Source organism: Nomascus leucogenys, chromosome 24 (assembly GCF_006542625.1).
Source record: "Nomascus leucogenys isolate Asia chromosome 24, Asia_NLE_v1, whole genome shotgun sequence".
Lineage (NCBI taxonomy): Eukaryota > Metazoa > Chordata > Mammalia > Primates > Hylobatidae > Nomascus > Nomascus leucogenys.
In genome coordinates, this window is record NC_044404.1 from 27902405 (window position 1) to 27930345 (window position 27941).

At 43.5% G+C, this 27941-nt stretch overlaps 1 protein-coding gene across 6 annotated transcripts in view; it reads right to left on the reverse strand.

Moving 5' to 3' along the window:
- EYA3 (EYA transcriptional coactivator and phosphatase 3) overlaps window positions 1-8812 on the reverse strand; it is a 116074-nt gene extending 107262 nt beyond the window's left edge. For 3 of the 6 annotated variants that reach the window (XM_030805281.1, XM_030805279.1, XM_030805277.1), the window contains exon 1: window positions 8640-8744. The gene's annotated coding sequence lies outside the window, so the exon portion shown is untranslated. Of the gene's footprint in view, window positions 1-8639 lie in introns of all 6 variants that reach the window. The other 3 variants (XM_012498555.2, XM_030805280.1, XM_030805278.1) reach the window with 2 other exon arrangements.
- Between the last annotated feature and the right edge of the window lie 19129 nt (window positions 8813-27941).

A 27941-nucleotide genomic window follows, 5' to 3' on the forward strand; every position in this document is an offset into this window, starting at 1 on the left:
CAGCAGTTTCTTTTAAATTAAAAACAATAAAACAAAATAGAGGCCAGGCACAGTGGCTCACGTCTATAATTCCAGCACTTTGGAAGGCTGAGGCAGGAGGATCACTTGAGCCCAGGAGTTCAAGACCAGCCTCGGCAATACAGTGAAACCCTGTCTATAAAACACAAAACAACAATAAAAAAAATTAGTGAGGCATGGTGGCACACACCTGTAGTCTCAGCTGCTTGGGAGGCTGAGGCGGGAGGATCACCTGAGCCCAGGAGGTCGAGGCTGCAGTGAGCCGTGATAGTGTCACTACACTTCAGCCCAGGTGATACAGGGTGAGATCCTATCTCAAAAAACAAACAAACAAACAAAATAGAATAGAAAATATTAATATTACAATGCATCACCAGTAGTAAAGATACTGTTTCAAGAAACTTCTGTTTCGCCGGGCGCGGTGGCTCACGCTTGTAATCCCAGCACTTTGGGAGGCTGAGGCGGGCGGATCACGAGGTCAGGAGATCGAGACCACGGTGAAACCCCGTCTCTACTAAAAATACAAAAAAATTAGCCGGGCGTGGTGGCGGGCGCCTGTAGTCCCAGCTACTCGGAGAGGCTGAGGCAGGAGAATGGCGTGAACCCGGGAGGCGGAGCTTGCAGTGAGCCGAGATCGCGCCACTGCACTCCAGCCTGGGAGACAGAGCGAGACTCCCTCTCAAAAAAAAAAAAAAAAAAAGAAACTTCTGTTTCGATTTCAAATATTAATATGTACATATATGTGTCTGAGTACTGGATAGCAATGTAAAATGTATTTTACAGTAGGTCATGATCAGAAAAGTTTGAAAGCCACTTTACCAGAAAAAAAAAAAATGGCCAGTCAAAAAGGGAAGAAAATAACCACTTCACACTACATAGGAAACAACATTCAGAGTTTGATGGTTCTCTTCTTTGTTTGTTTGTTTTGAGATGGAGTTTCGCTCTTGTTGCCCAGGCTGGAGTGCAATGGCACAGTCTCGGCTCACTGCAACCTCCGCCTCCTGGGTTCAAGCGATTCTCCTGCCTCAGCCTCCCAAGTAGCTGGGATTATAGGCGCCTGCCGCCACGCCTGGCTAATTTTGTATTTTTTTTAGTAGACACGGGGTTTCACCATGTTGGCCAGGCTGGTCTTGAACTCCTGCCTCTCAGGTGATCCTCCCGCCTCGGCCTCCCAAAGTGCTGGGATTACAGGCATGAGCCACCGTGCCCGGCCGATGGTTCTCTAAATTGTAGTTTTATATAAGCAAGCCTCTGAAAGAGAACAAAAAAGATAAAGGAAACCACTGAGTTACTTCCAAAAATTTTTTTTTTGCACATAATGTGAGGTACCTACAGTAAATAAATATATACTAACAGAAAATACATAGAAATGAAAGCAAAAATTTTCAGTTTATCTAGCTATTAAATGCCCCACTAAATATGAGAGATGGCCTATTCTCTTCGCGAAGCTCTAGTTCTCACTCTCAAGAATATTATTCATTAGTGTTGCCTAACTACTACTTCCTAACCTATAGCAGAGGAACACCTGGTGAAAAGGAAAGCCGATTTCAAAAATTATTCTTTAAATTATCACAGATGTTTCCTAAATTTGACATTTTTTAATTTAAAAGAGAAAAATTCACTGATGTAATAAAACACTGATTTTTATAAGATATTTAGGTACTATTTTTTATCCTGTAATGTTCTCTAAAGTCTGAAATATTCCCCCAAAATTCACACATGTATATACTGGATTATTCTTTTGGTAAAGAGAGTGAGATTATCATATTCATATCATCAATCTACTAGGAAAAAATTTAACATCATTGTGCTAAATTAAATGTTCCTCTTATTTTGAAAAGGGGGAGGGGCACAACAGGTGAAGGTGACCTAAATCGTTTTCAGTCACTATGGAAACTAAAGAAAAAATTCAATTTCACCTAAAAGCTAATCATTCTAATGTATTCCTGTAGTAAAGGCGCTGAGAGCAACTACCTACCAATTTTCCTAAATTCAGTAATTGCTACAATATTAAATTTCAGGTGAAAGAAAACTATTGAATGTTTAAATACACTGATTATCAGACCCACATATAAAAGGGAATTGCTTTGAATAAAAAATTAAATGTTTAACTAAAAGTAAAGAACATTCTAAATATCAACAAGTATTATCATCATAGCAAAGCTTACTCTGTTCAGCTCCATAACAATACTTTTCCCACCAAGTGGAAAAAGAAGGACAAAAGCTACTATAAAAAACAGTATACTTAATGTCTCAATTAATAAGAGTTAACATGAGAATTAAAATTAGTATTCCTAATCAAATGTCACTTCTTACCAGAAATATTTATACTTTTTCTGTAAACCAGATTCTACGATTCTCGACTGTTTTCAAAATATTCAGAAAAATAATATCATTATCTGAGTACAAGACTCCTGCATTAAGGTGCACCTCAACTTATATAAAATAATCTCCTTCCCCCAGATATTTGATTAAATTTTATTTGGGCTTAATAAAGTCACAAAAGAATCATCTTAATATGATCAATAATATTCTAAATGACTATTATTTGCATCTTCTCATTTAGAAAGTAATTTGTTTGTGAAAGTTCCCCTCATCTTTTCTAAAGTAAAAATAAAATCACTAATTTAAATATACTACTCTAAACATGATAGCCCTAAAGAGATGAATGTACTCTAAACATGATAGTCCTGAAGAGTTGAATGTACTTAATTTCACACAAATTTCCAAATTTGGAAATGAGACCAGTGGTGAATCAGATGTTTCAGTTTTAGTCTTCTCTTTTATATTTCAAAGTTGTTAAATTCATATGGGAATGGTAAGATTTAAGTATTTTAAGACTATTACATAAGTTTAATACTCTGAAGATAAAAGAAAAAAATTAACTTCGAGGGGCCATTTTATAAAAAATAGTGAGTTATCTCCAAGTAACTCCGAAGTAATTAACTTCCATAAGATAATTTTTCTAACGGGGGAGGAATTTGATCCCGTATTGCTTTCTTAATATATGGTTTTGCCATCTGAGAAACATCGGTAGTAAAAGGTTTGCAATTTGCCTTAAGCCAGCATTAGTAAAAAGGCCAAGTAAAACCCTCCCTTAAGGTTCCTAACCAAAAGCAGTATTCTTTTGTGTTTCAGACAAACTCGATTTTTAACCTCAACCTATAAAGAAAGAAATCACTAAAGTAGTAGACCCTTGTACAAAAAAGATTAACTCAGGAGCCAAAAAGACTAAGTTCAAATCCAGCTCTTTGATAACTAGTTGTTACTTTGGGCAAGTTACATAACTTCTGTACCTCAGTTTCCTTATATGTAAAATGGAGATAGTAAGAAGAGTACCCTTGGCTGGGCACGGTGGCTCACGCCTGTAATCTCAGCACTTTGGGAGGCTGAGGCGGGCAGATCACGAGGTCAGGAGTTCGAGACCAGCCTGACCAACGTGGTGAAACCCCATCTCTACTAAAAATACAAAACTTAGCAGGGCGTGGTGGCACATGCCTATAATCCCAGCTACTCAGGAGGCTGAGGCAGGAGAATCACTTGAGCCCGGGAGGCGGAGGTTGCAGTGACCAGAGATTGTGCCACTGCACTCTAGCCTGGGCGACAGGGCAAGACTCCGTCTTAAAAAAAAAAAAAAAAGAATAGTACCCTCACTTCATAGGGTTGTAAAGATTAAAGAGTTAATACATGTAAACTACTTAGAATAGTTCCTAGTACATAGTGCTACGTATTACTGTTTTACCACTACAGAGTTTCACGGTTCCGTTGTGAAAAAGTTTCCCAAGTGAAAATTATTTGATTGTATCTATAATGAAAGAACATAATTTTATGTTAATTAAGTTTATTTAATTCTAATTATGTTAAGTCTTACATTTAATTCAGAAATGTACAAATAAGATCAAATTCAGAATTTAAGTGTACATATCAGCCTGGTACAATATTACCTAGCCACACAAGTAGCCTAAATATGTATTACTGTAACTGTACACAGTAGGTGCCTAAACAATATTTGCTGAAATAAATGTATTACAAAGAGTATTGCTAATTATTTTCTAGGGAAGAAAATCAAAACCATGTAACTGCTACAAACATTAACCAAGCTAATAAGTTAAAGTGCATCCAACACAATCTGTAGTAAGATCTTCACGATATTAAGCACTGACTGCCTTGGGCTGATCTGTTAACTTATTTACAGTAAGTGGGTACTATTTAAACTACACATTCCTTTTCTGATTCAAAATACTACTGCATACTTAAATGGGAAGACAGCAAAGACAAATTTTAGGAAGCCCATATTTTAAATGGCTGTTTTTAAATATACTATAAATAACAGAGAAAATGCCTAAATTACTTCTACATTTAATAATTAGCTACCCTGGGACTTAGGTTGATGGAACTAAATAAAAATATCAAGGATGATATGTTCCATTATTTGCTATGTTATCTGACAGTAAAAGATACCAGTATCAACAGGGTAATTTAGAGCTTAAGCCACATACTTTGTAAAAGAATATGCACTTGTATTTTTAAGTTAATTAGAAAACAGAAAGTCCACCTATTTTCCACCTTACTATCAATATAACAATTCAACCTTTTGGTATAAACCAATTAGATGAACATCTGGGAAGCATTGACTATTCCTAATATGTACATATATATATATATATTTTTTTGTTGTTGTTGTTGTTTGAGACGAGTCTCGCTCTGTCGCCCAGGGTGGAGTGCAGTAGCATGATCTCAGCTCACTGCAACCTCCGCCTCCCTGGTTCAAGCAATTCTCTTGCCTCAGTCTCCCAAGTAGCTGGGACTACAGGCGTACGCCGCCACACCCAGCTAATTTTTTGTATTTTAGTAGAGATGGAGTTTCACCCTGTTGCCCAGGCTGTTCTCGAACTCCTGAACTCAGGCAATCTGCCTGCCTTGGCCTCCCAAAGTGCTGACTATTCCTAATATTTTAAAATACACATTTCTATTTCGAACTATTCTTCCTCCATTTAAATCATACATGAGCTAAAGTATCCTGTTGTTACATGCAGAACAGAAATATCTTTTGGACAAACTGCTACCTAAAAAGAAGTTCCATGAGCCTTTTATTTATAATCAAAACAAAATAAGTGAAGTCATGAAACAGCTTAGGCAGAGCACAGAAACCATAACACTACAAGGTATAAGTGACCAGGACTTGTTGGAGGTATATTTTGTTTCTTAAATTTTCAAAACTACATCAGCCTGTGGGTGGTGACTCACACCTTAATCCCAGCACTTTGAGAAGCCGAGGCAGGTGGATTGCTTGAGCCCAGGAGTTTGAGATCAGCCTGGGCAACATGGTGAACCGTGCCTCTCCAAAAAAATTTAAAAATTAGCCAGGCATGGTGGCATGAACCTGTAGTCCCAGCTATTCTGGAGGCTGTGGGAGGATGGCTTCAGCCCAGGAGGTCGAGGCTGCAGTGAGCTGAGATCGCACCACTGCACTCCAGCCTGGCCAACAGAGCAAGGTTTTGTTTTGTTCTGTTTTTTTTGTCTCAAAAAAAAAAAAAACCTACATCTCCTTAAACATAGGATTCAAGGACCAAAAAACAAACAAACAAACAAAAAAATGTAAGACAAAGTACATTAGCAAATAAAATGACAAAAAAGAACCAAAAATAATCAAACCAAACCAAAATAAAACTTGGTAAGCATAAAACTAATATGCAGAAACATATTTTAAATTGAGCCCTTAGGGCTACCAACTAAAGTAGAAATTTTTATAGAAAATCAACAGCAATTTTTTTTCCTGAGCTTTAAAAATACATTAAGCTGTCTCTGGGTTTGTTTGTTTGTTTGTTTGTTTTGGTTTGGCAGCTAGGTGGAGGGGCAGGCTTGAACATCAGCAGCATGAACACAACTGCTCCAACGACAACAACACAGGATGCTCATTTCAGTTAATGGCTTCAGTGCAGAATATACAGGCCAAAGTCATTTTAGAAGAACAAAAGAGAAAGACTCCTAAAACTTTTCAACTTCTACTTCTGCACAAAACAGTTTCTTTCTCTAGTCCCTCTTTGAAGGCAAAATGACTTCGGCTTTGGATTTTAAAATCCGTGTCACAGATTTCTTATCCTAATAGTCTCATTCATATATGACATAAATATACTGAAATGACCCACTAAATACTATATTGTGCTTTCCAGCCTACGGCTTTAATGGAATTAACACCCGCTACTCTGAGAGCATGTACAGGACTTCTTGACTTAAAAAAAAAATGACCTTGGAAATTAACTGTTTAAGTTGTAATTTCTTTTATTTTTTTTTTTTTAAGAGAGTCTCACTCTGTTGCCCTGTGGAGTACAATGACGCGATCACAGCTCACTGTAACCTCAAAATCTTGGGCTCATGCGATCCTCCAACCTCAACCTCCTGAGTAGTTGGGACTACAGGCACACACCACTACACCAGGCTAATTTTGTCTATGTTGCCCAGGCTGGTCTCCAACTCCTGGCCAATCCTCCCGCCTTGGCCTTCCAAAGTGCTGGGGATTATAGGTGTGAACCATCATGCCAGACCTAAACCCTAATTTCTTTATGTTTTGTAAATAAGAGTGCCACTTCTTACTAGTGACAATGGTATATAATCTTTATAACTAGATTTTATTTTCTATTGTTTTGAAGACAGAGTGATTTCCCATCATTTTTGGGGTTTAATGGTCTTATATTAATCTGCATTAATTAAGCTGGCATTCCCATGGCTTAAATGAAGCCCACAAACCTGAAGGTAAGGAAGCAGCTGGAGTAAGCCATACACATTGGGGTTTGTTTTGAAGGATGGAAAATAGTAAGGCCAGGTTGGACAGAAGCTAGAGCTAGGTAGTGGGGAGGAGGTACACATAAGAAACTTTCAAAGAGGCTTCACTTAGCAGTTAGATAAGTCCTGAAAGCCAATCGGAAGGGTCCTTCTCTGTGGCTTCTAGGACTAACATGGCCAAGCTCCAAAGTCCTTTGCTAAAAACAGCTGAACAGCCCAATTTTGGAATAAGCCAAGGACTATACACTCTTATATGTATATGTATCATATAATGAAGGAGATTTTTCTATAGCCAATTAGCCAAAAGATAAGCAGGTGCTCAAAGCTGTATTTAAGTTCATACCGAAGTACTACATTTTAAAGCACAATTTATAGATTACAGAAACTGATGACACAAAAACCGCTGCAATCAAGTGCTAGATATAAACTATAAACATCGGGAAAAAATAAAGATTACCCAAGCCTATACTCTAGATCACAAAATTTGGGAAAGGGGGCACTAACCATTATTAAATGCAACTCCTTCATGTTATAAATGACTTTAAACCTCTAGGGAAATTTAAGAAAGGTGCCCTAAATCTCAAAATGAGAAAATGATAGTTTTACTACAAAGGTGGAAATGGTAAGGAAAAAAAATACAAAAGTTAGAAGAATATTCTAAGTAATGTACTTCTGAGTAATGTAATTCTAAGTAAAGTCTGGCTAATTGAAGGAAGAGGAAGACAGATAGAAAACGATATAGTAAAAATGAAAAAATGCGTATGTGCATACTAAGTTTAAAGAAGATTACTTTGAAATTACTATAGTGAACTCTTCAGCAGAACACTTTTCGGAAACAACACAATAAATTCATAAATCTGGGGCAATAAATTCATAAATCTCCCCACATAAATTCATAAATCTCCCCACAGATTCTGTCCTCTATCATCACAAGTGTCCTGTAAGAAACGTGCATGCCGAAAACAGAGCTGAACGTCCCAAAACATTCGTATTTTTGCCGCAGCTGTGCACATCCATTCTCATGGGAACACAAAACTGACAGAACGTCCTTATGACTTGTCAATTAACAAGATCGCGCCAGCCCAAATGCTAGCAGCACCGTGTGCCTGCCACCTGTTAGCTGCTCTTGAGAGAGCCCCAAAATTGAAGTAAAGCGAAGAACTAGGAACGCCTTTGTTGCACCCTAACTATGGAAGCTACCAGAGTTCAGTCTAACCCGGCGCCTTAAGGCAAAACTTCCCCCAGGCTGGGGAAGTCTTCCCATTTCGGGGCTTTGGCAGAGCCCTCCTGTAGCTAAGGACAGGCAGAAGAACCCCAGGAGATGCACTGTCACCTGCTGGTCCCAGGAGGAAGGATCAAAGCTGAAGAAAGTTGGGGGACAAGGAACCAGGACCCTAGGGAGAGGCTCAGTTTCTCGGTGGTGAAGAGTGAGCACAATTAGAAGGCGGGCCGTCTCGCTGGGTGAAAAGAACGCTGAGGTCCCAGATCAGGGGTAGGGGAAAAGAGGTTCTAAAAGAAGGGAGGAGGAGAAAAAAGGAGCGGCAGTGGCTGAGAGAAGCGCTGAGGCGTAAGGCAAGAAACCGACGTTGGAAAAGGACTGATGAGGCTGAGGAAAAACAGCGAGGCGACAGATGCACGGAAGCGCGAGAAGGCTGAGCTGAGGTGAATAAGGCGAGGCCAGCGGGAAGGAAAGGGCTGAGGTGAGTGAAGCACTGCAGGGACAAGGGACAGGCGAACAGACTCCCACCCACAAGGACCGAGGCAGAACTCTAGACCCATCCCCCTTCAGGCTGTGCTCGCCCGGCTGCGCTCAGACCCTGTCGGCAGCGGAGACTCACCCAAAGGCTGTAAAAGCCCCACAACAGGGCATGGAGACCAGTCCAGACCCACAGTAGAACCAAGCGAGCGGAGGAAACCGCGGCGTTAGCGTGACCCGGATGCGCATCCCTAGGAACCGGAAGTGAGCGGCCAGAGTCACCTCACAACCCACACCTCGTTCCACTAGAAACCTCTGGGCGCATGTGTTGAGTCTGACCGGGCGGGGAAGCGCCTAGGCTCCGCCCACTCCGCCGGCCCGGCGAGCCCCGCCCATGTCCACGCCCCTCTCGGCGCCTCGGAGACAAGCAGCTTCTGGGTGAGCCCCAGGCAGTCCTGAAGGTACTACAGCCCTCATTTTTAAGGAGGTCTTTAAAAATGCGCGTAATCCCTACGTCGCTAAAAGGAACGTAAGAAGTGTTGGGTGCATTTGGTAGATTTAGAAAAACTGGGAAGGAGAATGAGTGGGAAGTTTTGGAAGACATTTGGGAGGCTAGCCCAAGGTGATTTTTTTTTTTTTTTTTTTTTTTGAGACAGAGTTTCGCTCTTGTCGCCCAGGCTGGAGTGCAATGGCGCGATTTCGGCTCACTGCACCTCCGCCTCCCGGGTTCAAGCGATCCTCCTGCCGCCGCCTTTCGAGTAGCTGGGTTTACAGGCATGCGCCACCACGCCCGGCTAATTTTGTAGTTTTAGTAGAGACGGGGTTTCTCCATGTTGGTCAGGCTGGTCTTGAACTCCTGACCTCAGGTGATCCGCCCGCCTGGGCCTCCCAAAGTGCTGGGATTACAGGCGTGAGCCACCGCGCCCAGCCCTTTTTTTTTTTCTTTTGACACCGAGTCTCACTCTGTCGCCCAGGCTGGAGTGCAGTGGGGCGATCTCGGCTCACTGCAGCCCCCGCCTCCCGGGTTCAAGTGATCCTCCCACCTCAGCCTCCTGAGTAGCTAAGACTACCGGCGCGCACCACCACGCCCGGCTAATTTTTGTATTTTTCGGTAGAGACGGGGTTTCGCCATATTGCCCAGGCTGGTCTCCAACTCGAGCTCAGTTGATCTAATCCCCTTGGCCTCCCAAAGTGCTGGGATTACAGGCGTGAGCCATCACACCTGGCCCCAAGGTGCTCTTTTTATCCCCAAATTTAGTTTATTCTTAATATTATATTAAGCTTACAATTCACTTCGTGCACACTGTTTTCAGAAGCAAAACTCTTAAATGTTTCGTTAATTTTAAATTACAACCCAAGTATGGGCTAGAAGCAAGGTTGAATTTTCAGGCTTTGTGGAGACTTGACGTTTATTCAATTTGGAGGCCCTCTTAAAATAATCAAGGCCAGGCACAGTGGCTCACGCCTGAAATCCTAGCACTTTGGGACACCGAGGTCGGCGGGTTGCTTGAGCCCCGGAGTTGGAGATCACCCTGGGGAACAAAATTAAACCCTGTCTCTACAAAACAAAGCAAAACAAAAAAAAAAAACCCAGAAAAATTAGCCAGGTGTAGTGTAGTGGCACGCACTTAACTGAGCCCAGGAGGTAGAGGCTGCGGTGAGTTACGATCACGCCACTGCACTCCAGCCTGGGCAACAGAGCGAGACTCCGTCTAAAAAAAAAAAAAAATCCAAAATTACAAATACAATATTAGATATAAAAGTGAACCTTTTATAATGAGAAAAATTAAAAACATTTTTATTAGCTCACAAATACCACGAATAACAAAATACAGAAAAAAACACTATTTTTTCTACATTTTTGACTGTATATTTGATCACCTCTTCCGATGACAACAATGTACTAAGCAACATCATTTACTAAGATCCTTAACTCCTCTCTCACATCCCACATCTACTCCACCAGCAAGTTCTGTAAGATCTGCCTTCAAAATCTGTCCAGAACCTGACCATTTACTGCCTCCGTTGGTATAAACCAGTCAGTGACTGTGAGTGCCCTATTTATACCCTTGCCTTCCCACAATCTTTTTTTTTTTTTCTTTCAGACGGAGTCTCCCTCTGTCACCCAGGCTGGAGTGTAGTGGCCTGATCTTGGCTCACTGCAACCTCTGCCTCCTGGGTTCTCCTGCCTCAGCCTCCTGAATAGCTGGGATTACAGGTGCCCGCCAGCACACCCGGCTAGTTGTTATATTTTTAGTAGAGACAGGGTTTGGCCATGTTGGCCAGGCTGGTCTTGAACTCCTGGCCTCAAGTGATCCGCCCGCCTCAGCCTCCCAAAGCGCTGGGATTACAGGTGTGAGCCTCCAGACCCAGCCCCCACAATCTATTAATATAGTAGCAATGGGATCCTGTTAAAACCCTAGTTAGATCATGTCCTTCCTCCAGTGCATTCCTATTTCGGAGTAAAAACCAAAATCCTTACATTGGCCTACAGGACCCTCAAGATTTGACACCTCCAGTGCAGCTCTGCTCTAACCTCAACTCCTACTCCTGTCATCCTTCCCCTTAAAGCACACTGGCCTCTGCCATTCCTCAAACCTGCAGGTAGGCTCAGGGCCTCTGTGCTTTTTAATCCATCTGCCTGGAGTGCTCTTCCCCCAGATACCTGCATCATTCACCCGCTCACCTCATTTACACCTTTATTCACATGTCACTTTCTCAATGAGATCTTCCCTGACACGACATTTAAAATTGGAACACTACCATTCTCCTTGTACTTTCCCATCCAACAAGTTGCTTGTAAATTTGGCTGTCTCTCTCCCCCTACCAGAATGTAAGCTCCATGAGTCCATGGATGTTTGTCCGATTTGTTCACGGATGTTTTTCAGCACCAGAATGAAGCCTGGCACATTGTAGGCACTCAGTAAATGTTTGCTGAATGAAGGGCTAAATTGCTCATTTACTTTGCTTTTCCTGATCTGAAACTCTGCAAACTGAGCCACCAAGTCCACCAGAGGGAGCCCATGAGTAACCAATGCAATAGCTCCAGAAAAGTTATGCCTAAAGCATTTACATACATATACACTCTGTTTAAGGACAGGAATATGTTCTGAGAAACCCCTCATTAGGTAGTTTCATCATTGTGTGAACATCGTAAAATGGACTTATACACACCTAAGCTGTATGGTATAACCTATTGCTCCTAGGCTACAAATCTGTATAGCATATTACTGTACTGAATACTGTAGGCAATTGTAACACAATGGCAAGTATTTGTGTATTTAAACATATAAAAACATAGAAAAGGTACAGTAAAAATATTAAATAATCTTATGGGACCACCATCATATATGCATTCTATCATTTACCAAAATATCATTATATGGCAGCTATGATTCTAAAACAGAGCCACAAGAAAGCATGCCAATTCTTCCCCAGAGCAGAAGCTGTACCTTGCTGGTGCTCCAGTGTCTTAAGAATAAAATCCAGGCCGGGTGTGGTGGCTCACGCCTATAATCCCAGCACTTTGGGAGGCCGAGGCAGGTGGATCATGATGTCAAGAGATTGAGACCGTCCTGGCCAACATGGTGAAACCCCGTCTCTACTAAAAATACAAAAATTAGCTGGGCATGGTGGCACGTGCCTGTAATCCCAGCTTCTGGAGAGGCTGAGGCAAGAGAATTGTTTGAACCAGGACCTGGGAGACGGAGGTTGCAGTGAGCTGAGATCGTGCCACTGCACTCCAGCCTGAGCTACAGAGTAAGACTCCGTCTCAAAAAAAAAAAAAAAAAAGAATAAAATCCAAAGGCTGGGCATGGTGGCTCCCACCTGTAATCCTAGCACTTTGGGAGGCCAAGGCAGGCAGATCACCTGAGGTCAGGAGTTCAAGATCAGCCTGGCCAATATGGTGAAACCTCATCTCTACAAAACATATAAAAATTAGCCAGGTGTGGTGGCAGGTGCCTGTAGTCCCAGCTACTCAGGAGGCTGAGGCATGAGAATCACAGGAGGCAGAGCTTGCAGTGAGCCGAGATGACACCACTACACTCCAGCCTGGGCGACAGAGTGAGAGACTCCATCTCGAAAAATAAACAAATATATAAAAATAAAATAAAATAATAAAAATAAGACCTCTAATGTATATATTTCCATTTTGAAAAGGCGTGATGAATGTATGATCAGTGTTTTATAACAGTTATTAATTTAAACCCTCCTGATTGACATATATGAAGTACAATTGTCTGGATTTTATTTCTGTTGATGTTCTATATTGTACTTGAGACAATTTCTTATGATATACATGATCGTTGAGCTTCTAAAAGCAATCTGTAGTTGGTAGGATTGTAAAATGGTGCAACCTTATGGAAAGCAATATGGTGGCTCCTGAAAAAAATTGAAAATAGAACTAACGTATGATCCAGGAATCCCCTTCTCGGTATATATCCCTAAGAATTGAAAGTAGAATCTCCAAGAGATATTTGCACACCCATGTTCACGGCAGCACTATTCACAATAGCTAAGAGATGGAAGCAACCCAAATGTTCATTGATGGATGAATATATAAACAAATTTGATATACATACAATGGAATACTATGCAACCTTAAAAAGGCAGGAAATTCTGTCTGGGTGCAGTGGCTCATGCCTGTAATCCCAGCACTTTGGGAGGCTGAGGCGGGCAGATCATGAGGTCAAGAGATCGAGACCATCCTGGCCAACATGGTGAAACCTTGTTTCTATTAAAAATACAAAAATTAGCTGGGCATGGTGGCGTGCACCTGTAGTCCCAGCTACTCAGGAGGCTGAGGTAGGAGAATCGATTGAACCCAGGAGGCGGAGGTTGCAGTGAGCCGAGATCACACCATTGCACTCCAGCCTGGTGACAGAGCAAGACTCCACCAAAAAAAAAAAAAAAAAAAAAGAGCATGTACACATGCTACAGCATGAATGAATCTTGAGGACATTATGCTAAATGAATAAGCCACTCACAAAAGGACAAATGCTGTATGATTCCACTGATATGAGTTATCTAAATTAGTCAAATTCATAGATACGGAAAGTAGAATGGTGGATATAAAGGGTTGGGGAGAGAGGGCAAAAGGGAGTTCTTTAATTAGAGTATAGAGTTTCAGTTCTTCAAGATGAAAAGGTTGAGGTCTGTTTCATAGAAAGCAAATATACTTAACGCTACTAAACTGTATAATTAAAAATGGTTAAGTTGGTAAATTTTATGACATGTGTTTTTACCACAAATAAATAAATTAATAATGTTTAAAATCTGTAGGAATCTAGTCATCACTGTAATAAAGACATGGGTCACTTTTGCCTACTTGACCCTGCATGGAGATTACTAAAGTCTCTTTCACAGTTTTGTTCAAACTTTCATCAGCAAAATGCCTTTGGAATAGAATAAATTCGAATTTGTAAGATATTTAGTAACCATTGCTACCTTCAGAGCAAAGCATTTCCAGTTTCCTGAGTATAGTATCTTTACCCACAGGCATCTTTTGCATATCATCATTACTACTGTTCATATTTTTCCAGCAAATCAATATCATTTAGCAACATCCAAGATCTCTTGCTTGCTTTATAGAGAATGTGTCATGAACAAAACTTGAGTGTTTTAGGAACACCTTACAGGAATGCATGCTATAAAACTGTAAGCATGTGCCAGGTGCAGTGGCTCACGCCTATAATCCCAACACTTTGGGAGGCCAAAGCAGGTGGATCACTGGAGACTGGGAGTTCAAGACCAGCCTAGGCAACATAGTGAGACCCCCGTCTCCACTAAAAATACAAAAATTAGCTGGGCATGGTAGCATGCGCCTGTAATCCTGGCTACTCAGGAGGCTGAAACACGAGAATCACTTGAACCCAGGAGTCGGAGGTTGCAGTGAGCCGAGAATGCACCACTGCACTCTGTCCAAACAAACAAACAAACAAACAAACAAAAAACCTGTAACCATAGATTAAAACTATAACTGTGGAAATCGACATGAGACGTAAATGGGAAATTTTCTCCATCTTTACCACAGTCAGCTTTGTATTCACCAAGACTACACTTAGCATGTACTCTGGTGATCTGTAAATACATAACAAACTATCCCAAAACTCAGTGGCTTAAAACAACAACCACTATATTGTATCTCACACTTTTTGAGTCAGGAATTTGGGCAGGGCTCAGCTGGGTGGTTTCTCTGTTCCCTACTGTATCAACCAGAGTCAGTTGATGGCATTCTAGCTTGCAGCCAGCTTAGTCTAGAGGGTCCAATACATATGCCTGACGCTGAAAGGCTGGGTTCAGCTCGCCCCCAATTCATGTAGTCTCAGAGCCTTTCCATGTGGTCTATTAGGGTAGCTGAACTTCTCACATGGCAGCTCACAGATCCATAGAGACAGGTTGTGGAAGCTGCCATCCTTTTAAGTCCAGCCTGGTATAGGACCTGGTACAGAGGCACAGCATCACTTCCATCTTAGTCTATTGGTCAAAGCAGTCATAGAAATCTCCTAGATTCAAGGGAGGCGACATAGACTCCACTTTGTAACATGAAGAATGTCAAATAATTTGCAGCCAACTTTAATTCACTACCGTGTAGTTTCTTTACACTCTGTATCTGACTTTTTTTTTTTTTTTTTACCTCCCCAAGACTATTGTCCGAGTAACTGTTATCTGTCTGATGTTCACGATAAGAGCTCCTGTGGAAAAGTTCATCTTGATGGATCTACCTGTTTACTCAGCAACTACTTTGTAAAATTCCAGACTCTGAGGACACGGTAAAAAACAAATCAGCTGGGTATAGTGGCTCACACCTGTACACAACACTTTGGGAGGCTGAGGCAGAGGGATTGCTTGAGGCCAGGAATTCATGATCAGCCTGATCAACATACTGACACCCTGTCTCTACAAAAAAGAAAAAAAAAAAAAAAAAAAGCCAGGCATGGTAGCACATGCCTGTAGTCTCAGCTACTCAGGAGGCTGAGGTGGAAGAATTGCTTGATCCCAGGAGTTCGAGTCTGCAGTGACCTATGATTGCGTCACTACACTCCAGCCTGGGTGACAGAGTGAGACCCTGTCTCAAAAACGAAACAAAACAAAAACACCATAAATCAGGCTAAACTCCCTGCCCTCATGGAGCTCATGTTCTAATCAACCCATAGACAGAAATGTGTGTTGAATGTGTTCAGCTGGGACTTAACACTCTTTCCTACTTCATTCTAGTGAACCTTCCCATACTGCAGAGGTGGAAGTTTATAAATGACATTTCACAGGCTTCCATCCACGTAGGATTCTGGGTGAGAACGAGATATGCTCCATTAGATGTACTTAGGTAAGATTTGTAAGGTAGAAATGAAGAAGAAGCCATTTTCCTGCACTTGGCTGTTTCTGTTGGCCAATATGATCATTGCTGGAGACATGGGGTTTTTCTGAGGCAGAATATCAGTTTTTTTTGTTTTGTTTTGTTTTGAGAAGGAGTTTCACTCTTGTCTCCCAGGCTGGAGTGTAATGACACGATCTCAGCTCACTGCAACCTCCACCTCCCAGGTTCAAGCGATTCTCCTGCCTCAGCCTCTCAAGTAACTGGGATTACAGGCACCTGCCACCACACCCGGCTAATTTTTATATTTTTAGTAGAGATGGGGTTTCACCATGTTGGCCAGGCTGGTCTCGAACTCCTGACCTCAAGTGATCCACCCGCCTCAGCCTCCCAAAGTGCTGGGATTCCAGGTGTGAGCCACCACGCCCAGCTCAGAATTTCAGTTTCTAGTCTCTCTGAGTCTTGAAAGGTAGTGGCAGCAATAGGCCGGGCACGGTGGCTCACAACTGAAATCCCAGCAGTTTGGGTGGATCTCTTGAGGCCAGGAGTTCAAGACCAGCCTGGGTAACATGGCAAAACCCTGTCTTTACTAAAAATACAAAAATTAGCCAGGCCTGATTGCGAGCGCCTGTAATCCTAATTACCCGGATGGCTGAGGCACAAGAATCACTTGAACCTGGGAGGTGGAGGTTGCAGTGAGCTGAGATAGCACCACTGCATTCCGGCCTGGATAACAGAGTGAGACTCTGTCTTCAAAAAAAAAAAAAAAAAAGAATGAATGAATGAAAGGTACTAGCAGCAATGATGGCTTCCAAAAACAGTACTTATCCAATCTTCTTCTTCTTTTTTTTTTTTGTGAGAGTCCCACTCTGTTTCCTAGGCTGGAGTGCAATGGTGCAATCTCGGTTCACTGCAACCTCCACCTCCCAGGTTCAAGCGATTCTCCTGCCTCAGCCCCTGAGTACCTGGGACTACAGGCGTGCACCACCATGCCCTGCTAATTTTTGTATTTTTAGTAGAGATGGGGTTTCACCATCTTGGCCAGGCTGGTCTTGAACTCCTGACTTCATGTGATCCGCCCGCCTCAGCTTCCCGAAGTGCTAGGTGGCGCCCAGCCTACTATATATTATTTAGACCAGTAGTTCTCAAAGTATGGTCTGGGGACCTCCTGGAGACCTCCAAGACACTAACAGGGAGTAAGTGAAATCAAAACTACTTTAAAAATGATACTAACTCATTATTTGCCTTTTTCACTCTCATTCTTTCAAAAGTGTGGTGGAATTTTCCAGGGGGCTATGTGCTGATTCATTGCTAATGGCTAATGGAATGTGTGCTGCTATATTCTTGCATTTTCAAAATTCCTCAGTTTTAATTTCTAAAAGAGAAAATATAAATAGCTATAATCCATATAAACAAAAGCTTTTTGGGGTCACCAGTAATTTTTTTTTTTTTTAAGACGGAGTCTCCTTCTGTTGCCCAGGCTGGAGTGCAATGATGCAGTCTTGGCTCACTGCAACCTCTGCCTCCCGGGTTCAAGCAATTCTCACACCTCAGCCTCCTGAGTAGCTGGGATTACAGGCACATGCCACCGCATCCGGCTAATTTTTTGGTTTTTGTTTTTTGGGTTTTTTTTTTTTAGTAGACGTGGGGTTTCACCGTATTGGCCAGGCTGGTCTCGAACTCATGACCTCAGGTGATCCACCCACCTCGGCCTCCCAAAGTGCTGGGATTACAGGCCTGAGCCACCGCGTCCGGACATTGGGGTCACAAGTAATTTTTAACAGCATTAAGGGATCCTGATATCAAAACATTTGAGAACTGCTGACCTAAGTCATTGTGTATATTCATTCTTGTACTATTTGCAGTGGCTCCACTTTGGCCATTTCTGGATGCCTGATTCCCACACATGGCTATACCCATGCCATGTTCAACACCCTCCTACCAGGATGCCTTTCTATTTTGATTAAAACACTTGAGACAGTATCTTCTTGCACATGACCAGTAACAGCTGTTTTGGCACAGCCTTGGGACTCCGCATGACTGTGAACTGCCCTCATGGCCAACACAAGACCCACAGACCAGCCCTTTGCCCTGCTGGTGCTGGATTATCTTTTCTGGCTGATTCATCTGGGATACCTGGTTTCTGCCCCTGCCTTTGTCCTTTTGAGCACTAGGCTGACCCACTCTTGCCTCCTGTTCCTACTCTTGGTTCCCCTCCAGTTCAGGTGGCCCCTGCTGTGCAGAGCAATTGTCAGCTGCCCACAACTAAGCTGAGTTAGTTGGGTTAGCAGGGGCCTGTATCCTTGTCCAATTCCAGAGAGTGAACTGTGTCAAACTTAGGTTGCCTGGAAGTTTCCTGCCAACCAGATAATGGATTCATATTTGCTTTTAATCATGGCTATACTGGCTGGGTGCCATGGCTAATGCCTGTAATCCCAGCACTTTGGGAGGCCAAGGTGGGTGGATCACTTGAGGTCAGGAGTTTGAGACCAGCCTGGCCAACATGGTGAAACTCTGTCTCTACTAAAAATACAAAACCTAGCCAGGCATGGTGGCACACACCTGTAGTCCCAGCTACTCTACTCGGGAGGCTGAGGCAAAAGAATCACTTGAACCCGGGAGGCAGAGGTTGCAGTGAGCAGGATCGCGCCACTGTACTCCAGCCTGGGCAACAGAGCGAGACTCCATCTCAAAAAAAAAAAAATTATGGCTATACCTTCCCCCAAGAATGCCATTGTCTGTATATTTGTACTCTATAATTAGATTTAAAGTTAAAACATAAACTGTTGGCCAGGCATGGTGGTTCACACCTGTTATCCCAGCACTTTGGGAGGCCGAGGTGGGTGAATCACCTGAGGTCAGGAGTTGAAGACCCACCTGGCCAACATGATGAAACCGCATCTCTACTAAAAATACAAAAACTAACCAGCCATGGTGGCTGGTGCCTGTAATCCCAGCTACTCAGGAGGCTGAGGCAGGTGAATTGCTTAAACCCAGGAAGCAGAGGTTGCAGTGAGCCAAGATCACACCACTGCACTCCAACCTGGGCAACACAGCAAGGCTCTGTCTCAAAAAAAAAACAAAAACAAGAACAACAACAACAAAAGAAACTGTTAATAATAGATGTTTCTTGTGGATAGAAGGGACCATGTCATATATTCTGTCAACTTCGCTTTTTTTTTTTCTTTCTTTTTCTTCCCCATAGTAAGAATGTATAGACTTTCAAGGGCTCTGGAAACAGATGGTGTGTTTAAATCCTGACTCTCCCACTTCTAGTTGTGTGCACTTGGACAGGTCGAGTATTGCTCAGTGCCTCAGTTTTCAGTATTGCTTTCTTTTTTTTTTTTTTTTTTTTTTTTTGAGACTGAGTTTCACTCTTGTTGCCCAGGCTGGAGTTCAATGGCATGATCTCGGCTCACCGCAACCTCCGCCTCCCGGGTTCAAGCAGTTATCCTGTCTCAGCCTCCCGAGCAGCTGGGATTACAGGCATATGGCACCACACCCGGCTAATTTTGTATTTTTAGAAGGGACGGGGTCTCCCATGTTGGTCAGGCTGGTCTCGGACTCCCAACCTCAGGTGATCCGCCCGCCTCAGCCTCCCAAAGTGCTGGGATTACAGGCATGAGCCACAGTGCCCGGCCAGTGCCTCAGTTTTCACACATGTAAAATGGAGATTTAAAACAGCAGCGGCTGTGTGCGGTGGCTCACGCCTGTAATCCCAGCACTTTGGGAGGCCAAGACAAGTGGATCACTTGAGGTCAGGCATTCAAGACTAGCCTGGCCAACACGGTGAAACCCCGTCTCTACTAAAAATACAAAAATTAGCTGGGCATGGTGGCGCATGCCTGTAGTCCCAGCTACTCAGAAGGCTGAGGCAGGAGAATGGCTTGAACCTGGGAGGTGGAGGTTGCAGTGAGCCGAGATCACACCATTGCATCCCAGCCTGGGCGGCAGATCAAGACTCTGTCACAAAAAAAAAGCAATGCAGAGAATGAAATTCTGATACATGCTACAACATGGCTGAAACTTGAAAACATTCATTATGCTAAATGAAATAAGCCAAATACAAAGGGGCAAATATGACTCCACTTACACGAGGTACCTAAAATAGGCAAATTCATAGATATAGACAGTAGAATAAAGGTTCCCAGGAGCTAGAGGTAGGGAGTAATGGAGGGTTATTGTTTGGTGGTACAGAGTTTTAGTTTGTGATGATAAAAAAAAAGTTCCAGAAATTGGCCGGGTGCAGTGGCTCACACCTGTAATCCCAACACTTTAGGAGGCCAAAGCAGGCAGATCACGAAGTCAAGAGACTTGAGACCATCCTGGCCAATATGATGAAACCCTGCCTCTACTGAAAACACAAAAATTGGCTGTGCAGTGGCGCACGCCTGTAGTCCCAGCCACTCAAGAGGCTGAGGCAGGAGAATCGCTTGAACCCGGGAGGTGGAGGTTGCGGTGAGCCAAGATCGCGCCACTGCACTCCAGCCTGGTGACAGAGCAAGACTCCATCTCAAAAAAAAAAAAGTTCCAGAAATTGATAGTGGTGATGGTTGTACAACATTGTAAATGTACTCAATGCCGCTGATTTGTACACTTTAAAGTAGTTAAAACTGTAATCTTATGCATATTTCACCACAATAAAAAATACTACACCAAAAAAAGTAAAAATTTTTTACACGACAGCTAGCCTAAACTCTTCAAAATGTCAACATCATGAAAAATCCACAAATGTAGGGGATTTAGACTGAAAGAGAGTAAAGAGACCCAATGACCAATTGCAATGAGTGAACTTTGATACAATCTCGATTTGGGAAAAAGTCTACAAAATACATTCTTAGGCCGGGTATGATGGCTCACGCCTGCAATCCCAGCACTTTGGGAGGCCGAGGCGGGTGGATAACGAGGTCAGGAGTTCGAGACCAGCCTGACCAACATGGTGAAACCTTATCTCTACTAAAAATACAAAAATTAGCCAGGCTTGGTGGCGCTTGCCTGTAATCCCAGCTACTCAGGCAGCTGAGGCAGGAGAATCACTTAAACCCAGGAGGCAGAGGTTGCAGTGAGCCAAGATGGCACCACTGCACTCTAGCCTGGGTGACAGAGCGAGACTCTGTCTCAAAAAAAAAAAAAAAAAAATTCTTTTATCAATTGAGGAAATTTGAAAATGAACTAGCAATTAGAAGATATTCTGAGGCAGGGTATGGTGGCTCACCCCTCTAATCCCAGTATTTTTGGAGGCCAAGGCTGGAGGATTGCTTGAGCCTGGGAGTTCGAGACCAGCCTGGGCAACATAGCGAGACCCTGTCTCTACAAATAATACAAAAGAAAAAAATTAGCTAGGCATGGTGGCGCCTGTGGTCCCAGCTACTCAGGAGGCTGAAGCAGGAGGACCACCTGAACCTAGGAGGTTGAGGCTGCGGTGAGTCATGATTGCACCACTGCACTTCCAGCCTGGGCGACAGAGTGAGACCCTGTTTCAAAACAAAACAAACAAACAAACAAAACTTCCTGCTACCTAGATCTCTGGAGCTACCCTGTGTGCTCTTTCTGAGGCTTGACGTTCAGCTTTCCTTCGGTAAGCTATCCCATATCTTTCCAATAAAATATTTTTGTTGTTGTTGTTATTAAGACAAGAATTGGTCACTGATGTTTTCAATCAATGAACCATGGCTGATCCAATGTTTTATCTATAAAAGACATAGAAGATCGGCATAGTGAAAATTCCTAGCATAAAAAAAATCTATTGCTTTTATGTGACAGTTTAATATTCTCCAGGCAAGAGACAAATTACAACTTGGTGAAATGGGCTGTGAACCACAAAACTAATAAAAATCATTCAGAGGTGAAAAGAATGAAAGGTGAGAGAGGCATTACATGTACTCTGCCGCAGAAAAAGCTTCTCCGGCTCCCTTGAATAGGAATCTGGCAATAATCTGGCTGCTATGTACTAGCATGCACCATCCGAGGCACTGTGTTAGTCCTTCATATGCAGCACCTCACTGACTTCTCCCAAGGGCACAATTATTATCTATCATTTGGCTATATATATTCTGATTCTCTCCACTTTACAGAAAACTGGGGCTCAAGGTTGTTAAATCATTAAGTCGAAGTCCCAGAGGTGGGAAAGGCAGGATCCAAACACAAGTGTGTGACTCCAGCGCTGGGGTAGGAGCACTTTGAAGGTGAAGGAGCCCAGGGTGCTGCAGCTTCCTAGTCCAGCCTCACGTCAGCATCTCTGAGACCTAAGCTCCTCCCACTCAGATTCCTGAGCCAATCCGGAGAGAGGCCAATGGATATTGATAGACTGCATCTCTCCACCCTCTCCGAACCCAAGAGCTTTGTTTGCAAACTTCGTACAAAGCACTCAACTGCTAGCTTCCGAGGTTCCCATGAGTCACCTCTGCTGCCTGCAAGATCTGGGTCTGGATGAACCCTAGCCAGCCCTATGCCCCACCCTCCCAAGTTATGGCACTTTGTAAGCCCTGCGTCTCTATGTTTGTGTCATTTACCGGGGCTAGATTTCTCCCACTCCCATTCTCCGAGACTTAGTAAAGCCTAGTGGTTACATTCAACCAACTAGGCTTACACAAGAACCCTACTAAAAACGCATGGTTATCATTTCTATTTTTAGGTTGAGGAGCCTGAAGATGAAGACTCCTACACACAGAAGCACAACAGACTTTGGTCTGCTTCACCACTGCTTCCGTGTATAAGATTTAGTTGGGGTTGCTGTGAGGATAAAATGCACTGACCTATATAACGTGTGTGTGTGTGTGTGTGTGTGTGTGTGTGTGTGTGTGGTGTGTGTCACAGTGCCTGGCACCTTGTAAGCACTCAGTAAACAATAGTTGCTATTCTCATTACTTTCATCGTTCATTGTTATCCCCACACTATAGTCTGTCCAGCCTAACTCTCATCCCCATCTTCTGGTTTGGGGCCTAGATCTCCTGCCTTTTCTTGTCAATACATATTTTTTTTTCTCTCTCTAGAAGTGAATCCCAACCCTGGGAGGACTCCCAGGTCACTGATGAGTCTTCTTTTGTTATACAGATCTCCCAGAATCAGGAGTTTGGCCTGCCTGACTTTTTCATTTATTAAACTTATTTCCAAGTGGATCTTTGTTGTGATGCTCACCAATTTTCATCTAGGACTTGAATGTAGGTAGTAGCCCCTGGGAGATTCAATAAAGGATGGGGGTACATGGGCTGGGGTTAGAGGCTGGACTCTCAAGTTAGCTGGGCCTGACCTGGCCCTTGCTGGCTGTGCTTCAGTTTCCTCAGCTATAAAATGGGGAGTTTTGGTCAGGTGCGGTGGCTCACGCCTGTAATCCCAACACTTTGGGAGGCCAAGGCAGGCGCATCACTTGAGGTCAGGAGTTTGAGACCAGCCTGACCAACATGGTGAAGCCTTCCATCTCTACCAAAAATATTAAAAAAAAAAAAATTAGCCAGGCATGGTGGCTCATGCCTGTAATCCCAGCTATTCGGGAGGCTGAGGCAGCAGAATCAATTGAACCCGGGAGGCAGAGATTGCAGTGAGCCGAGATCATGCCATTGTACTCCAGCCTGGGCAACAGACCGAGACTCTGTCTCAAAAATAAATAAATAAAGTAAAATGAGGAGTCTCTTTCAGGGATGTAGCATGGATTCCACGATATAGCGTCTGGAAAGCCCATGTGCCTGGCACAGTGTAGGTATGAACGATGTCAGTTTCCTTCCCTCTTGGGCCCATCAGCAGCTTGAAATACTGCCAAAAGCTTCTTAAAAGAGAGGTCCCATCTCTAAGGAAATGGAAGGGTGCCCCCTCTCCTGTTGCCCCTTCTACTTCCTCCCCAGCCACTCCCTCCTTTCATCAGATGAAACTTTGTCATTCTGAAGTTGGGGGTGGGAGGTAGGGAAACAATGGGCACAGAGGCTGTTCTGAGGGCCCCACGTGGCCCTCCCTGCCCGAATGCCATTTGGTCAGGAACCAGGCTTGCTGTTTACGAAAACACATCCATTCTGGAAACCACCACTTAAGGAAAAACTTTTTTGAGTCTTCAAAAACAGCAGTAAAAGGCCGGGCATGGTGGCTCACGCCTGTAATCCTAGCACTCTGGGAGGCCAAGGTGGGCGGATCACCTGAGGTCAGGAGTTAGAGACCATCCTGACCAACATGGAGAAACCCTATCTCTACTAAAACTACAAAATTAGCCTGGCGTGGTGGCGCATGCCTGTAATCCCACCTATTCGGGAAGACTGAGGCAGGAGAATTGCTTGAACCCAGGAGGCGGAGGTTGCAGTGAGCCGAGATTGCGCCATTGCACTCCAGCCTGGGCAACAAGAGCAAAACTCCGTCTCAATAAAATAAATAAATAAAATAAAACAAAAACAGCAGTAAAGATGATTAAAGAGGTAGAGAACAGGGCCTGTAGGGAAAACTCCAGAACCTGGATTGTTTAGGTTAAGGAAGTAAAGGCTGAAGGGCTAGGATGAGCTGCTGAGAAACAGTATTTGAGGAGGCAGAGCCAAATAGGACTGTATATGCTATAGATCGAGAGGGGCGAGGGGCAGGGCATTAAAAGGGTCTTGGCAAGTCCATTGATTCAGGGGCCTAAATTGGGTGGCTGTCCTTAAGAAAAAGAATGCAGAATTATAAACACAACATTACTAGGACGCTTCTTGGGCTTTAAAAGGAGTTTTGCAGGTGAGGGGCCCTGGGGCTTAAACTCTGCTAACTTCACAGTAAATTTACCTCTAGCCAAGGGTGCAACAAGTGATCTGGTAACACAGGTTAGAGAAATGGTCTCAGAGCTTGATTGTCCTGGAAACTTCTTCTCTTCCCCTAATGCCTTCTTAGCTTGCAAAATGCAATGCAAGCCTGCCCTCCACTCAGAACTCCTACCAGACGTGGCCCTTCCCCACCATGGCGCTTTCATGCTTCTCCTTCATGCCTGTACCTATCACACACTCATTTGTACCACTCTGCTTGTGTATTAGTCATCTATTGCCATGTAACAAATTCTCCAAAATGTAGGGGCTTAAGACTATACCCATTCATTCTCTCAGTTTTAATGGATCAGGCATCCAGGCATGGCTTAGCTAAGTCTTTGGTCAGCGAAGGCTCAGTGGAAAGATCTGCTTCCTAGCTCACATGATTGTTGGCAGAATTCAGTTCCTCACAGGCCGTTGGACTGAGGCCTCAGTTCCTCAAGAGCTGCTGGCGGGAGGCCTCCCTGGGTTCCTGGCCTCTCCATCAAGTAAGTGTGGCAGCTGGCTTCATCAGACCAAGCAAATGAGAGGGCAAGGAAAAGAGAGAGAGAGAGCTACCAAGATGGAAGTCACAGTTCTTTGTAACCTAATCACAGAAGTGACATCCTATCACTTTTGTCATATTCCATTCATCAGAAGCAATTCACTAGGTCCAGCCCATATTCATGGGTAGGGAATTACACAAGGGCACGAATATCAGGAGGCAGGGATCACTGGAAACCTTGTTGAAAGCTGCCACCACAACTGTCACTCCTTCTCATTAACTGTTGCCCTGCCTGCATCTGCCATTCCATTATGAGCTCCTTGAAGACGAGGACCACATTTTACTCTGTGCTTTTTGTGCTTGTTAAGTGAATGGATGATGAATAAGTGAGTGATTAGTTACTCAAAGTAGCAGAAACAGAACCAAAAGCGAGTGCATACTTTTACTTAAAAGAGATTGCTATTTATTTTCTTCTGACCCAGCCATTTCACTTCTGGAAAGTCAAGAAAATAATCAAGAATGTAATTATAAGAGTATATTAAGAAACTTAGTTAAGGCTGGGAGTGGTGGCTCACTGTAATCCCAGCACTTTAGGAGGCCAAAACAGGTGGATCACTTGAGGTCAGGAGTTCGAGACCAGCCTGGTCAACATGGCAAAACCCCATCTCTACTAAAAATGCAAAAATTAGCTGGGCGTGGTGGCACATCCCTATAATCCCAGCTACATGGGAGGCTGAGGCACGAGAATAGCTTGAACCTGGGAGAAGCAGGTTGCAGTGAGCCGAGACTGCACTCCAGCCTGGGCAACAGAGTGAGACTGTGTCTCAAAAAAAAAAAAAAAAAAAAGAAGAGGCTTAGTTAGAAGGTAGTCCGTTATAGCATTGTTTATAATAGCAAACTGCCCTCTCAAAAACAAAAATAAAAACAGCTAAACTGTAAACTAACTGAATGTCCAATGATAAAGGATTGGTTAGCTGCTAAGCTATACACATACGGTGGATATTCTGCAGTCATCAAAATGAAACATGCCCTGTCTCGCTCTGTCGCCCAGGCTGGAGTGCAATGGCGTGATCTCAGCTCACTGCAATCTCTGCCTCCCAGATTAAAGCAATTCTCCTGCCTCAGCCTCCCGAGTAGCTGGAATTACAGGCGCACACCACCACGCCCGGCTAATTTTTATATTTTTAGTAGAGACGGGGTTTCACCATATTGGCCAGGCTGGTCTCTTGGCCAGGCTAGTCTCAAACTCCTGACCTTGTGATCCGCCCACCTCAGCCTCCCAAGGTGCTGGGATTACAGGTGTGAGCCACCACACCTGGCCAGTACTTTTTTTTTTTTTAAGTTATAAAGCAGCGAATGCATTTCATCTTTATACAAAGTGAATATACATGTTAAAATATCTGGGGCAGATAATGCTTAGTCCAGGGCCTGATAGCTAGGCTGGTTCTCTCCTTTCGAATGGGAGACCTCTGCTGCAGACAAGCTCCAGCAGATCCTCAGTCAGGCCAGGAAGCATCTGAGCTTGATCCCTTCTTTGTATTTATTGGATTTAAAGGTATTAGAAAAGCATTGTATGTCTTAAATCTGGCATTGTTCAATCCAGATGTTAGTTAGGACAGAAAGAATTACCCAGAGGCCTGGTGTGGTGGCTCATTTCTATAATCCCAGCATTTTGAGAGGCCGAAGTGAGCAGATCACTTGAGGCCAGGAGTTCGAGACCAGCCTGGCCAACATGGTGAAACCCTGTCTCTACTAAAAATATAAAAAATTAGCTGGATGTGGTGGCATGTGCCTGTAATCCCAGCTACTTGGGAGGCTGAGGCAAGAGAATTGATTGAACTTTGGAGGCAGAGGTTACAGTGAGCTTAGATCGTGACACTGTGCTCCCACCTGGGCAACGAAGTGAGACTCAGTCTCAAAAAAAAAAAGAAGAAGAAAGAAAGAATAACCCAGATCCCTGGAACAAACCGAGTCCCAACAATCCATCCAAGTTTTACTCAGTGAATGTGGATTATAGCAAACTGAAGAAAGAAGGTCCAGATTTGTAAATAAAGTGTTTCACTATTAAACCTGCTTTCGAATGAGGGTCTTTCTGAAGCCATCCGCACAATTTTCCATTTAATCAGGAAATATTTCTCCTCTAAATACATGAAATCATGTCGATGTAATGTGTTGGAGATTACACTGATTAATAAATAACTGAAACTTGAAAAATAAATCTGGAAGGATTAAATGAGTTTTGAACGGCCACGAAGTTCAGATAAGCCAATTTTAAGTTTCATTAAACAAATAGGTGTTTTGGTTTTCTGTCTTATTCACATGACAAGATGTCTGGAGTCAGGCAGATTCTGGCCCTCGTTCTTTCTAGCTCAGTATCACCACTGTTCTTTTGGTTTTCCCCTCTTGCTTGCCGCCCCATGGTCATAAGATGGCTGCCTCAGCTCCAGGCATCTCACCCACATTCAAAGCAGGAAGAACTGGTATGGGAAAGCTCCAGTCATGGCTGACTCTTTACTAGGAAAACAAAAGCTTTCCTAGAAGTCCCCCGCCAGACTTCCTTAACTCTCCCACTGGCTGAGTCATATAGAGATTCCCAGATACAGGGGAGGCTGAAGACACTAGAAACAGAATTTCATGATTGATATAGAAAATTATGATTTGTGGCCGGGCGCGGTGGCTCACACTTGTAATCCCAGCACTTTGGGAGGCCGAGGCGGGCGGATCACGAGGTCAGGAGATCGAGACCACAGTGAAACCCCGTCTCTACTAAAAATACAAAAAATTAGCCGGGCGTGGTGGCGGGCGCCTGTAGTCCCAGCTACTCGGGAGGCTGAGGCAGGTGAATGGCGTGAGCCCGGGAGGCGGAGCTTGCAGTGAGCCGAGACTGCGCCA